General features: G+C 33.5%; 1 protein-coding gene across 3 annotated transcripts in view; it reads left to right on the top strand.

The window, feature by feature from the left end:
* Positions 1–269: 269 nt before the first annotated feature.
* LOC123678056 (afadin) overlaps positions 270–14,832 on the top strand; it is a 132,940-nt gene continuing 118,377 nt past the window's right edge. For all 3 annotated transcript variants that reach the window (XM_045614830.1, XM_045614829.1, XM_045614831.1), the window contains exon 1: positions 270–567. The gene's annotated coding sequence lies outside the window, so the exon portion shown is untranslated. The remainder of the gene's footprint in view (positions 568–14,832) is intronic.

Raw genomic sequence — 14,832 nt, 5'->3', positions numbered from 1 at the left:
AGCATAAAGAATACCATAGATAAACATGTTCTAGATTAGTTTAGTTTTATGAAGAAGACTTTATTGTTTTATTCCAATTCAATTACTTTTGTAGGTGACTCCACCTATACGTCAATGAACATCATTTCTAATTGTTCTTCAAACTTCCAATGTAGTAATCTGTGAATCGAAGTATTAATACATATTAATTCTTATAGAGAGCGCTGCCCTCATTCGACGCTCATTCATAGCGTATTCATTCTTCAACTACGTACTTGGTTTCAGTGCGCAAACTAATGCGCAATAACAAAAAAGTTTGCATTCGAAACTTAAATGTTTTGATTGTTTGCGACTGTTGTGAGTTCTATACGCGTTTGTAGAGAAGGTAGTCTAATGTCGGCTGGATTAAACGAATGTAAATAATTTTGATGACAACAAAGTTCTTGAGAACAGTATTAAAAGGCCAATATTAGATAGCTTGGCTGAATTGTGGAGTGAAGTGATTTGAAACCTGTTTTAGACGTGTGTGAAGTGTAATGTCTGTGAATTGTGCTTTTCCCACTGCAATCTTAGGTGTTCAATTATAAGGTAAGATATTTAAGTTTTTGCGTAAGTTTATGCAAACCTTGATTCATCGAAGTCCTTGGAGGCTGGGTCATCTCGAAGATTCGGTGATGACTAATGCCATTATGATTCGGAGAACTTTAAACGTTACGTAGTGGTTAACAGGTAGGAGATGAGGTAGACATAGGTATGTAGGTACTCTCGTGTACGGTGGTCATATTTCTAGCGGTTCCGTTTGGTCAAGATAGGTAGGTTTGATGAATCTGGAAGAGTTTACACAAATAGAAGACTCAATTTTGTCCGCCAATCTGATTAGAAACAGATGACTTCGCGCTTTACATTTTTTGAATTCTGGTGAAAACAACAAATATAGTTAACATGATTGAATTGAAGCTACTCTAGTTTGCCCCAATCTGTATCCTTTTATTCAAAACATAGTTCATAAGTATTTTGATCGACTATGAAAAATACACTTTCAATCATTTTTACATATTTTGATCCGCTAGGTCTCTTTTTTTGGATATTGTATATAAAATCTCATATTATCTGTCATCCAGTGAATTCGCACTTCTTTGATTCAGTAAATAATTAAATAGGGATATTTGAATGCATATGCATAATTCTTTCTCGCATTTTTTTTACATGTTTATCAAAAAATATGTTTACTCCAAATTATTGTCATTTAGGTATTGGGTTCAACGTGTTTTTGAAGAATCCGAATGGATTCAAATTATACTTTTATACCTAATAGGTACGTCTGAGTGGAAGAATGAAGGTAATTTTAAATGAGATTGCCACCTGTTGAAGGTAATTTGGAATAGTCTCAATTTTGTTGTAGCTTATTCTTCCTTATCAAATAGCGATTAGTTATGTTCAAAAAATGTCAGATACCTATGACTCCTTCAGCTTGTGGTACAAGTTGCTTTCATTCTCACTCTCATTTCACCAAATTTATCTTCATTTGAAGTCAATGTGACCTTCAATTCGATGTCACTCTTGAGGAATAGTTAAGAAAACTTATTTTTTGGACAATCTTTTGAGGAAAATTAACGATTTCAATATTGATCTTAAATTTGACGGATGAATGAAATGACTACCAATCAATATTTCTTCTTCTTCAACCACGACAGTGGCTACTATGGGTCTCAAAGAATAATTAAAAGTTTGAAGATTTTTTTCTTGGTGCTGTACTACTTGACAATGACATTCAACGTTCAAAGAATCATAATGAATCTCCTATGTAAAGTTCAAGTTGGATTTTTCGAGAATTCGAATTTTCTGTAATTTATATTCGATTTGAGATCGCGGATAGTGTTTGCAACATTTTGAGGTATTTAACCGATCTGTTGAAATCGTAAATCTGGAGGTAGAAATAACGGACACAGAGTGGTACTGCATATTGATTTTACACACGAATCAGTGGCAAAAACATACATAATGTTCGTGCTTCCGTGTTCTATTCAAGTTAGAATCGAAACAGAAAACCCTTGTGGATAGGTATCTAGATTTATTCTTTCCATGACATTTCGTTTTCTCGTAGAATATAATATCGGCTAAAAGAATTATTGTTTCAGACGTTGTGAAAAAAATTTATAAAGAAAGTCATTCATGTTTGATGTCTTCTTTTAAGATTTCCATAGGTATGAAGCAGACCACTCGATCTTCTTAAATTACGCCAAGCTAAATTTTGTGATTCATCTATGTCTGGTTGTCCAATGAAGAAATAATCAAGCTATTCTGAAAGTTTATAATTTGTTCTATCACTGTGTGATTTTTCAAAAATGGTAACGAACACAGAATATAGTCAAGTGGCGAATGTGCCGAATTTCACAGCAAAAATAATGTACCACCAAATGAATGTACTTATATGTGATTTGAAGGAAATGTGAGATTGAGAATGTGTTAAATTTAATTAGATTTTAATCAATTGATTTTAGGGTTTAATTATTAAATTGTGATGAATTAAATTATGATAGTAGCCACTGTCGTTGTCGAAGAAGAAGAAGAAGAGAACGTCAATCACGGAAAAACTGCGGATTTTATTCAATGGTTATCTCACAGAATATCCCAACTGAAATGAAAAAAAATCTTGTAATTAATATCAAAATACGAGCTCGATTCAATTTATTTCCAATTGCTAAATTATTTGGGCTGTTACTAAATTGCTTCAGGGTGAAGTAGTCCATGCTGTTAATAAGGTTTAAACCTATTTGACTTGTAGGTAACTGAAAAAAATTAAAAGTTGCTGTTACAGCTTAGGACCGTCTGTTGCTACTTTTATCATTCAAAATGGCATAATAAGTAATGTATGACGGAAGATGAAATGAAAGAAGTTGCTTCTTGTATTGCCATTCATGAACTGGTTTACATACAGGAAGCTTTAGGGGGAGATTTGGAGATACATATGTATGAGTAAATACAGGGTGTTTTATATTGCAAAACGAAACGGGATTCTATGGCTGAGAAAAGTTCGTTGTTAATTTGAGATTAGTGAAATTATTTTTTCCATCGTCAATGCAGATTTTGAGGTATGTAGTCATATGCTTAATGAACTAATTAAACAAATATCAGGCTGGTAGAATCTTATTTATCTTCGGTCGCTTTCCGTTAAGACCGCGTTTCTTTATTATTAATGAACCATTGTTTTAAATTAATTCGACTTTTTCGTTTTTATCACATTAATTCCAAAATTTACGCCCTGATACTTTTTTAACTTCAAAATGATACAGATTATTTGTTTCGGCATCTTCATATTAATATGGAAAATATGATGCAATGTGCTCTGCAACATTCATTAGATAAGAATTTATCTGCATTCCTGAATAGTTAATATTTACGATCGTTAGTTTTCATATACAATCATTACTCCGCTTTTTACGTATTATTGTTTATTGATGTCATCAATAATCATAACACGTTCGAATAATTGTTTTGAGTATTTGTTATGGCTAATAAAATCTGTACAAAAACTGGCAACTCGATCACTCATGAAATTGTATGAGAATGTTGTCTTAGCTCTTAATAAGATTACTGTCTCTCTGTTTTTTTTTTTTATTTTTGAGGTACTATTTTCTGCAGTTTTCCTTCAAATGAGTAATGAAGAATCTTCAACAAAAAGTTTCATTAACTACTTTACTTACTCTTTAAGTTTGATTTCTGTTTCCTTGGACCTAGACTAGAATTTAATATTTAATCAGCATAAAGTTGGTGATATTTGAATTTATTTTTTTAACGTAGTTCTTCAATTCGAAAGAAACGTTTCTAGGTAAAGAGCAAATTCACTTCTACAGTTTATTCGATAAATTACTACACCTTATTACACTAGAGATTGGTGTATCATAAACTTTTTTTCACACACATATTACTTCGATGATTGACAGGAAACCTTTTTTTGATACTCGATACTTTCTTTGTGTACCAGTAAAGTCAAACATAATATATAACCTTTTCTTCTATCTGCCATTCCCTCTTTTTATTCTTATTCTATGTAGCTCCAGAAATTTATAACATTGAACCTATCAAAAATTTCACTTGCCCTTTTCGAATATACAAAAATATTGAACTTGTGAAATCAGTCCAAAAGAAAATGTTAATCAAGATTTCAACTATGTATAATGTTTACTTATGTTTCTTCCAACACCAATTCATTATGACTATATGCACCCAATGATTCATAAAACATTTTCTAAATAATCAATATTCATGATTGATCTTGAAACTTGTTCGAAAGTATGTAAGTTATGTGTATACTTCCATTGTAACTTGCATGTCGAATAATAATATGTTTTAACTCATCATCAGCATAAATATTACAAGGTTGAATGAGTATATCAGGTACGTCCATGGATTTTATGAGAATCACATCAAACATCACATTATAATGGGAGGAAACCTTCGGATAATTTTTCGTAGCAGGTGTTCAGAAAAACAAAAGAATGCTTAGAAGTTTCGTGGTTATGGTGTATCATTTCCATTTTCGAATAACCCATAAAATATCGGATCTTTGAATGGCGTGGTTCACGTGATTTAGGTGTAGGTTAGTCTAATCTTGAAATATCTGATAGGGAAATGGAAAAACAAAGAGGTTGCTTTTAAGTTGGTAGAATGAAAACATTGACATTCATTCATTTGATGGTGGGAGAGGTATTGGGAATTAAATCACGTTCTATTCATCAGCCAGCTGCTTTTATGCTCTCTTAGCATTTTAGGAATTATCAGAGAGCTCTGTTTGGCTAACAAACAACTTCTTTCTATTGGAGATCTAACATTTCACTCAATTAGACCCGAGTTCAACTAGTAAAAACACATTTATTCTTCAACTTGGTCACCTTCAAGAGTGTTACATGTATTTTTTCAACTTTTCATTACCTTTTCTGTAGAAATAGTCTAAAAAATCGGCAATCACTTCATTAGAACCAAATTTCTTTTCCAGGAGCATTTTGTTTATGTATGCAAAAAGCCAATAATCAATGGGGGACAGATCTCATTGATTTATGACAATGAGAAGTTATTTGGTTCAAGAGAATTTTTCCTTTTGCATTTGAGGACTTCATCCTTAATTTATGCACTCAATCGATCGATTTAAGTTATGTAAATCTCTTTGTCAATGAATAATATACTATGCATGTTCCAAAATACGGATGCCATAACCTTGCCAGCAGATGTTTGAGCTTGATTTTGATTGGTTTGAAGGATTGAAATATAAAAGACAACGACTGTACCGCCTCTATCAATGACCTACATTTTAGTGGAATACCTTAGAGCAATTGTAACGGAAGGTCTATACATTTTTGTTATACTTACATTCTTCAGTAGTTTTGAAAGCCATAAAATGTGAACTGCTTGCTCATTTCCGGATGTGTTATTTGTTTGTCCAGCGTCGAGACTGGAGAGTAAACTTCCTACTGTTATACCCTGTTTTTATGACTTTTAAATTAGAAAACAGGCTTTATGGTTTTGGCTTTTTTGCACGATTGTTCTAGTGGAACGGTATACATTTTGCTCAAATGTAATTTTCGAGTTTTGGACCGGAAATGGCCTCAGATGATTCTACTCGCTGATGACCAAATTTGTCTCAAATTCCATTCTGTCTACCCGGCTGTATACACGATAACTTTAGAATGGAAAGACATAAAAACTTGAAATTTTCAGGTTATTTTCGAATCTCGAAAGCCGCGGTTGAAAATTTCGACTGGGGGTTCCGTAAATATTGCCATTCAATATTTTGTTTTTCTGTCAGTTTCAAAACTGCAGATTTGATCGGAAAGAAATATTGTAATCAGATTTGTATTCATTCATTCGCCAATTGTATGCCTTTTTGCAAGGTTGTTCAATAAGTTTTGCGGTTCGATAAAAAAACACAAATTTTTGGTTTGAAAAAAACCACTATATTCTTCAATATAGCCTTCCTGAACATTTGTTCCAACAAGATTCCCAAAAAATGAATTCCATCCCTGAAGAGAGTATCTGAAAGGGTTGCAAAATACGCTTCTACAGCTGGTATGACCTCATGATTTAATGAAAAACGCTTTCCACGCTTACATTTTTTAGGTTTGGAAACAGATGAAAGTAGTTAGTGGTCAAAAAATGACCTCATCCCTGGAAAATTTTGAAAAAATTAAAATTTTCTTCATTGAAACTGTGCTCCTCATACTGGGACAATTGTTCCATTATTTCAAAAAACGTTTTTATTTGAGGGGTCTGTGACAAATATTTTAGGAGATATAATGATTCTTGTATAGAAATTCAATTTTTACTTATTTTATCGAAAATTTCGAGTTCGAATTTTCTTAAACTGTGAGCTCTACGAATAATAGGTGAGCTACCTGAGTATGAACGTTTTCTAATTGACCGAAATTTGAACTCGCCTAAAAATTTTTGTAAAATTTTCCATACCTTAGCCTTGGAAAATTTTTAAAAAATTAAAAGTTCCTTCATTGAAACTGTGTTCCTCTCTATTGATAGATTTTGAAAATGCTTTACACGAGGGCACATCGCTTTTAAACCTTCCAAAAATGAAAATTCAATCACTGCACGATACCTGATTTCTTCATTGTGAAAAAATATTGTGACACGTCGATACTAAATGGCTTGTGAGCAAAAATTAATTGGGAAATTGAAATGAAACTTCACACACGTTCGTATGAAGAGTGTACCAACATAACTAAAAAAAATAGGCTAGTTGCAAACCCCTCTTTTATCGAACCACAAATCTTCTTGAACAACCCACGTATTTTGATCCTGAAGACAAAATCTCATCTCGAATCACTGGATTTCTTCGAGTTTTGCGGATTGATATCGAATTCTACCTGACCTATCTAGCGAGGCGTCGAGGATACGCATTCCTGAATGCTTGACATACTTTCCACACCTTTCCGGACTTATCATATTGGTGGTTCTTGGAAGGAACAGGGTCGTCGACGTCTTCGGCTTATACACTGCGTCCCTAAAGTATGGAACAAATTCATTTTTAGCTAAACAGACCATTTTAAGAAATAATCCTGAAACACGTCGATTTTTATTTTAATTTACCGTATTTTAAAATAATAATCTAATATACAGGGTGAATTACTTTCGAGTAATGACGTCACCGTCATTTTTTTTTACATGGAACACCCCCATTTTGTCTCAATTTTCCGATTACTCTAGCTGAGCTGATTCCAAAAATGTATCACCTGTTGATTCCAATTCGTACAGGGTGGACAAAAATACAATAGTTTTGTGTGTGCTCATAAAGTAACGCGTAACATTCTTTATTAGTTAAATTAACAATATTATCAAAAATACTTATTGTCTAGCGGCAATTTGTTTGAATGTACCACCCTGTAGTTTGTTACATTTTTAGATTTATAAAAATGAGCTGTTTACACACATGTTTGGTACTTGTGGTCTAGCAGACAGAATATGAAAGAAATTATTTCTTATCAATACAAAAAAAATATAGTAAAATATAGTCGTCTAGTTTTTTGTGAAATGTCATTATTTATTTAGTAATTTATTGGTGTTCAATGACAGTTTGGAACTACAATATTTTTGGTATTCGTGAATGTTTATTATTATCATGTTGTATTTTTGTCCACCCTGTACCAATTGGAATCAACATGTGATACATTTTTGGAATCAGCTCAGCTAGAGTAATCGGAAAATTGAGACAAAATGGGGGTGTTCCATTTAAAAAAATGACGTTGACGTCATTACTCGAGAGTAATTCACCCTGTATATTAAATTATTATTTTAAAATACGGTAAATTGAAATAAAAAATCGACGTGTTTCAGGGTTATTTCTTAAAATGGTCTGTTCAGCTAAAAATGAATTTGTTCCATACTTTACGGACACAGTGTAGATAAGAAAGTTGGAATTACTCGAAATTTTAGTCTCGGCACGTCCTGTCCACGGAATAATTTACAATGTAAGTCGACTCGGTACAAAGTCCCAGAATGGTTATTTGTCGAGGTGTTTCCACGTCGAATTGAATTGTTTCCTTTGTTTACTCGTGAAACTGACATAGTTTGAGCCTCTAGAAAGGCACGGCTTGGTAGGATCGTCAATGATCTTCAGTTTGGATGGGTACAATAAATCGATAAATAGAAGGAGAGCACTGGTGTGGAATCACAGTGCCCGTTCATTCATTCCATGCGCCAATTGCGCCCATGGAGACCACAATATACATATACAGGGCGGGCCACTCTGGATTTTTACTGGAAACTGTAGATATACCTACAAATAAATAATAATAATTTAATTGGACATTTGGTTTCGGTAATCATTTAGAAGAGGTATATGACCTTGAGACCCTCGAATCCGCTAGGTCAGAATGTCAGCTACGCTGCCAGATCGAAAAATTAATCAGGTAATCAAAGTAATGTGAGAAGTATTTCACTAATTCTCGCTATGGTCGTGACACTTATAATAATCTCTTCATTTCTGAATATTTATTCTGATTCTGAATACGACTGTAAATGCTACAAAAAAATTAATCCTGCAGCCAAGATGTATTTGGAAATGCATTGGCCACTGACAGAACTTCAAATGGAGTGATTAAAAAAATACATTGTTATATCAACATGATAATTGATGCACTTATATAATTTTCTAAGCCAAATGTAATTATGGATTTTTATTGTGAATACGGTACGGCACCCAATTTCCTTGATCCTGAATCATTACCATGACTTTCAGGCTTTTTGAAATGGCTTGTAGCGTCACTCTTAATGATCCTGCCAATTCTTGTTGCGTTTGACACGAGTCTGGTTCAGTAATTCTGCATCTTGGAAAACCTTCTCTCTTCCACCGCCTTGCTGGTCTTCGACGTCAAAATCACCGTTCTTGAAGCGTTGAAATCACTCTTGGCACGTTCTCTCACTAATAGTTGCCTCACAATAGGTATTTGAGAGCATTCGATGTGCCACCACCGCAAATTTTTTCATATTAGAGCAGACAATTTAAATCTCCCGCAAATGACGAGAATTTGGCTCGTAAGCTGATATGTTTAATCGAGAATAACTTTATGATGCAGACAAAAAGCGACTAATATTTCGAAGGCGTTATGTTTACAAATACCTAAGCTTATTGTATGACATCTACGATATATTTATTTCTCTAATTCTGTGGTTATTCCGTTCATTCTTCCACATCTTGTAGAACAAAATCGTGCGAGAATATATCAGAAACGCACAGTTTTCATGGTTATATTTTATTATTCTATGTTGGTACTCCGAACTTTCCGCCACGGCTTTATCTGTCAATTCATCAATTTGCCTTGAAGAAATCAGTTCTGTCAACCAACATTTTTCAATGCAAAAATCTCTAAAATATATTTATGGAAATATTTCATTAATTTCAATAAAAATGCAATGAATTAGAGAAAATAATGTATAATACTCGTACAGAAGGCTCATTCTACCACTCGTTCATTCCAAAACTCGCCACTTCGTGGCTCGTTTTTGAATTTTGAACTCGTGGAAGAATATCAATGCCTTCTGCACTTGTATTATAAATAACTATTCGACTATCACTGACCATTACTTCCATCTATTTCAAAACGGCGGATGCAAAGTTGTACACCTTTTATTTTTGAACAACGCTTAATTACGGAATTATTGATTAATGAATAAAAGTTATTCTGAAATTCATTTTGCAAAAAACTCTTTTTCTTGGAACTTTAAACAGACTGTAACTCCAAAGTTAAGATGTTTAGGACACACATTTATAGAAACATTTCTCCTTAAAATCGCCCAAGGAATCTTTCAGGTTCAGCATCTTATTCTAAAACACCCTGTATACCTTCGATGATAGCGAAAGCTGACAAGTAAGCGCGAAATTCCCATCAAGATGCCCACGTATTTTAATGAATAAAAAGGCCTTGGCAATGAAACAGATGCAACCGGTTTCAGTTACGAAGTTTATTGTACACACAGAGAAAGTCCATGAGAGATGCACCCATCTGGCAACGTGGGAAAACGTCAGGTGAACGCATAGCAAAAATTATGTATCCCATGGTAAATTGTTAACGCGAACAATTACAATAATAAAGCTTCTTTATAATACCAAGAGAGGAATAATTTCACTTAATTGATAAGAAACAATAATTAATGCGATGTAACCTAAACGGCAGTCTGGCACAGCATCGCTTAGGAGGTGTTCTACTTCGCATTTGGTGGAGAAATTTCTTTCCCAATTAGAGACGTTCAAGATTTATGCGACATAGATGTAGTTTCCAAGTGTCAAAAAACGAGCGGGACAAACAACTTTCAAATATAAATTGATCGGATGTACTAGCAAGGTAATTAGATATACAGGTGGTATTATTTAATTGGTTATATAGATTCTAAGATGAAGATTCGTGAACTTGATTTAGATTAATCCAAGATGCATAGTGTTAGGGAATCCAATCGCCAAAATATTAATTGGAATTTTTTTTTATGTAATTCGTATGTGGATCTAACTCCAGAACCATCGCAAGAATTTTGCCCATTAACAAACTTAACTACCGTGAAAAGTTCAAGTCTCTACACATGGCTGTATGATGTTTACATTGTAACTGACACTAAATGGAATATATTACAGGTCTACAGGTACATGTTCTTTACAGGGTGTTCCTTTATTGGAGGTTCAAAGAAAAATGGGAGATTCCTTGAGTAATTTTAAGAAAAAGTAGTCCTATAAACATGGGGTCGCAAACGTATTGTTTTCTAGATACAGAGTGTTTCTTGCTGTCCTACTTTTTTGTGATGATTTTACCAGTTTATCGAATCTTTATTCGCTACAATCTTCGCTACAGATTGGGTAAATAAGTACCAAAACTTATAATTAATTTATTCATCAAAAAATTATTCATTAAATTGCTTTCTGACCAGATCTTTATAATAAACTGAATTTTTCTGAGGATTACTAGAAAATTGTTTATTCATTAAATTATTCATTAAAAAGCTTTCTGACCAGATCTTTATAATAAACTGAATTTTTCTGAGGATTACTAGAAAATTGTTTAAATTACGACGAAACTACAAAAACTCAAAAATTGTAGTACTGGGCCAGAGATTCTCTTTGCACTTTTCTGAACTACCAGTGTTTTGAGAAAAAGCTTGAAAAAAAAAATAAAACTCTAACACCCTGTATCCCGAAAACAAAGAATTTTGGGCGGTGCTATGTCTATAGTTCTTTTTTTCTTCATATAATCCGAGGAATGTATTTTCGTTTGTACCTCCAATTCAGGAACACCCTGTATAAAAGATTGTAACATCGTAGTGGTATTTGAAATATTTAATTCATTCACACTCACAGAAAGCCAGATAAATTCAGGATTTTCTAAAGAGGGCCAAGATTTTCAGGTTCATGTAGTTAACGTTAAAATTATGTTGTATTTTTTTGATCACGCGTTTTTTCGGGGGGGATACCAAAAATTTGGGGGGACCGGGAACCCCCTGGCCTCCCTCCAGTAACGCCACTGCTTGGCGCCAAACTAACTATTAAAAGATGTTCAAAAAGGAAGGTATATGCTTGTTCATTGAAAAAAAATATCAGGAGGTTGTACCTGTTCATTTCAAGAATTTAATTCTAAAACTTGGGTGTGAAGAATTTTGTAGTTATTGTCGAAGTCATGTCCCAATGATTCTCATTCATGTTCTGAATGGGTATTGTCGAAAGAATAACTTCTATGGTATTATTTATTTATTAACTTCTCGAGCTACCGCCTTACTTATTAAGCAGTTCATTATTTATTTGTGTAGAATTTCAGAAACGTAAAACCAAAAAATAAAAAAGGTACCTCTTTCTTCACCTCGCTGTGAGAAAGTTCGATTTGCAGCATTTTTCGTTATTTAGATACGCAGCTTTTCATCTCAAGAAGTTTTTGCTCCACTTCTTCGTTTTGTTAGTAGGGAAACGATATCGATGATTAATATTAATTTACATAAATTATGATACAACATAATTGTATGTTCACTCTTCATTTGAATTCTGATTTCCGGTCGATCAGTGAAAGGATAATATAGAGTAGAATCATTCAATGAACACGTATGACTATAAACACTGTAATTGAAGACCTTGATATGCACAAAGAAAACAAAATACTCCATTTTTCTTGAATAAATATTGAATTGATGGTTTATTGAGTAAACAAACACCTTATGCGACGATATCTTTTGTAAACAGATGTCTTTGCGAACAAGTGTATTTGAGAATGCCTGGATTGGAATTGGAAAGATAAACACTGAATTGTTAGCTGAATTGGGAGCAATACTGGGTAAATAAAATAATGAACAATTAAAAACCTTTTCGCAAACATACATAATGGAATAAGGATGAATATCAATGTTTGTCATGAATTCTGAAGGTTGATTGCAAAATTGGAATATATTGATGTGGACCACGTTCATTTTCAACAAGACGGCGGCGCAACGTGCCACCCGAGCTCAGAGTAATAAACATAGATAAAGGAAGCATATGTCATTTTCAGTAAGCAAATTTTGTCCCCAATATGAACTATCAAATTTGACATGAAGCGCGCGGAAATTAAAACATATCAGTGATTCGATATTTCACTCAATTCGCGAGTTTTTCCACAAAGAACGCACTTCCTATGTCCCATAGTGAATCAACGTTTCATATTAACCCGAAATATATTGAAATAAATACCTACATCAGTCAGAAATTCAGAAAACAAATTTCAAGCACGCCAAACAACGTTAAACGACCGATGACACTAGGAGAGCAAAAGTTGGCAAACCTTGGATTTAAGCAGGTAGATACAGAAAATGATAAATATTCTGCTTATTATAAATTCGACAATTAGGAGAAATATCGGATTCCAAATATTTAAATTTGCATATTCAATCGGGAATCACTCAAATAAATATATTTCATTCAATATAATAAACATTCATGACGATATAGAAGAATTGTGGATTTGAAAAAATATCACAATCCGACAGCGTAATCTAACTATGTTGGGGACATGTAAAATACAGAGACTTTATTGAATAAAGTCACTATAATGTAAAAATTGGGTATACTCCCTCTATCTAAGTTTAATACTTTATGATGAAATGTAAGAGTTTTTCTGTGGTGTTTGACAATTAAAAAAAGTCATCAATGTCATAGTTATTTCCTAAATCGTTTTAGGCATGTTTCAAGATTGCTTAATTGAAAATAATCAGAAATGTGTTGATAAGAAATTTTTGATATGGATTGTAAAAGATTGGGTGGTTAGAAAGTGGTGGGTAGTATATTTTTCGTTTATGGCGATTAGAGAGACATTGAGAAAACAATACCTCACATTGAATGTAAGTGAAGTTTTGTTTCAGCTCTTGAATTTTGTATTCTAGTCCTTGAGAAAGGTTCCAAGATAGAGCCGAAAGCTGGGAACAATCAATAGAGATTAAACGCAAATATTATCCTTTTTTTGTGAACTCATAAAACTTGATATTTTATCATAAAATTCGATATTGCGTCAAATATTGATTTTCCGAAATCCATACTTTCCACCAGGCGTTGCATTTCTAAAACATTTAACAACTGTTTCACGCTTCACCTCTCTGCTTTCCCAATCTCAACTACAGCGAAATGTTTTAATTATCAGCTCGTTGATTGACTAACACAAATAAACGCTAATTATTTCATGAACTGAATTGAATCTGTTCACGACGTGTTGAACTGTAACACAAGGAGTTTCTTATAAACACGTTTCCTGTACGTTAAAAATAGGTGTTGTTGATGGATTCTGTCGATGTTGGGTTGGACATGTCAGCATTCCTAGCTGGTCCAGGAAGTCCGATTTTGGGAGCACTTAGTACAGAAAATAGGGAAAGTGATGCAGAGATAGGGATTCATCAAGAAGCCAAGTAGCTTGACATTTTAACCAACTACTTCACTTGAAAATCAAGCTCGTGAAAAATTACATACTTGAGCTTGGCTTGACTTGATTTTAGATATTTATTGCTTGACTTGATTTCAAGTTACTTGATATTACTTGAGCTTGATATGCACGCGTCGCACGGCATATATCTTGTGTGCGCTTCGACTAAATAAGGGGATTCCTCGAGCGCCGAGAGACTGAAGCATTCGCCAGTTTGACTTAATTAGTAGTTTTCTCGCATTTCTTTGAAATCTATTGGTAGATTTTGGTAGTTTCAGAAATATCTTTCCAAACCTGGCCAAAATGGCCAAGGATTTTTTATCAATGCCAGCATCTTCAGCTCCTGTTGAAAGACAATTTTCCAGAGCTGATTTTACAGTTACAAAAACCCGCAATAGGTTAGGCGACAAATCTTTAAGAAGTCTCATGTGTTTAAGATCCTGGATGGAAAATTTTGAAGCCAAACAAAGCCTGGAAGTTTCTCAATATTAAGAAACTTTATATTTTCATTATTTTTCATTTTGTTATGATTTATAGTGATTTAATTTATGTTTCATTTCGAAAGTTGATATTTTCGGTTCTTTCATACAATAAGTTTAATAATAAAAGTGTTTTTTTCAAGGTTTCTTCTCATTTCATAATTTTTTTTTATTGATATGAAACTACACAAGAAATCTGATAAAAATCAAGTGGCTTGATAAATAAATACTTGACTTGCCTTGAGATTGAAAAAGTACTACTTGACTTGAGCTTGACTTGAAATCAAGTGAAGCTCAAGCCAAGTAGCTTGAAAATCAAGCCAAGCCGTGAATCCCTAGGTGGACATCTATGTCTTACTTGTAGGTCCAGGAAGTCCGAATTTTGTGAGCACTTAGCAGACCAAATAGGGAAACTGATGCAGAAAATGTGCGCACATGCTTCAATCGTATGGGGT

Source organism: Harmonia axyridis, chromosome 4, assembly GCF_914767665.1.
Source record: "Harmonia axyridis chromosome 4, icHarAxyr1.1, whole genome shotgun sequence".
In the NCBI taxonomy this organism is placed as follows: domain Eukaryota; kingdom Metazoa; phylum Arthropoda; class Insecta; order Coleoptera; family Coccinellidae; genus Harmonia; species Harmonia axyridis.
Note: the sequence above shows the minus strand (reverse complement) of the source record. Positions and strands in the feature narration are given on the sequence as shown.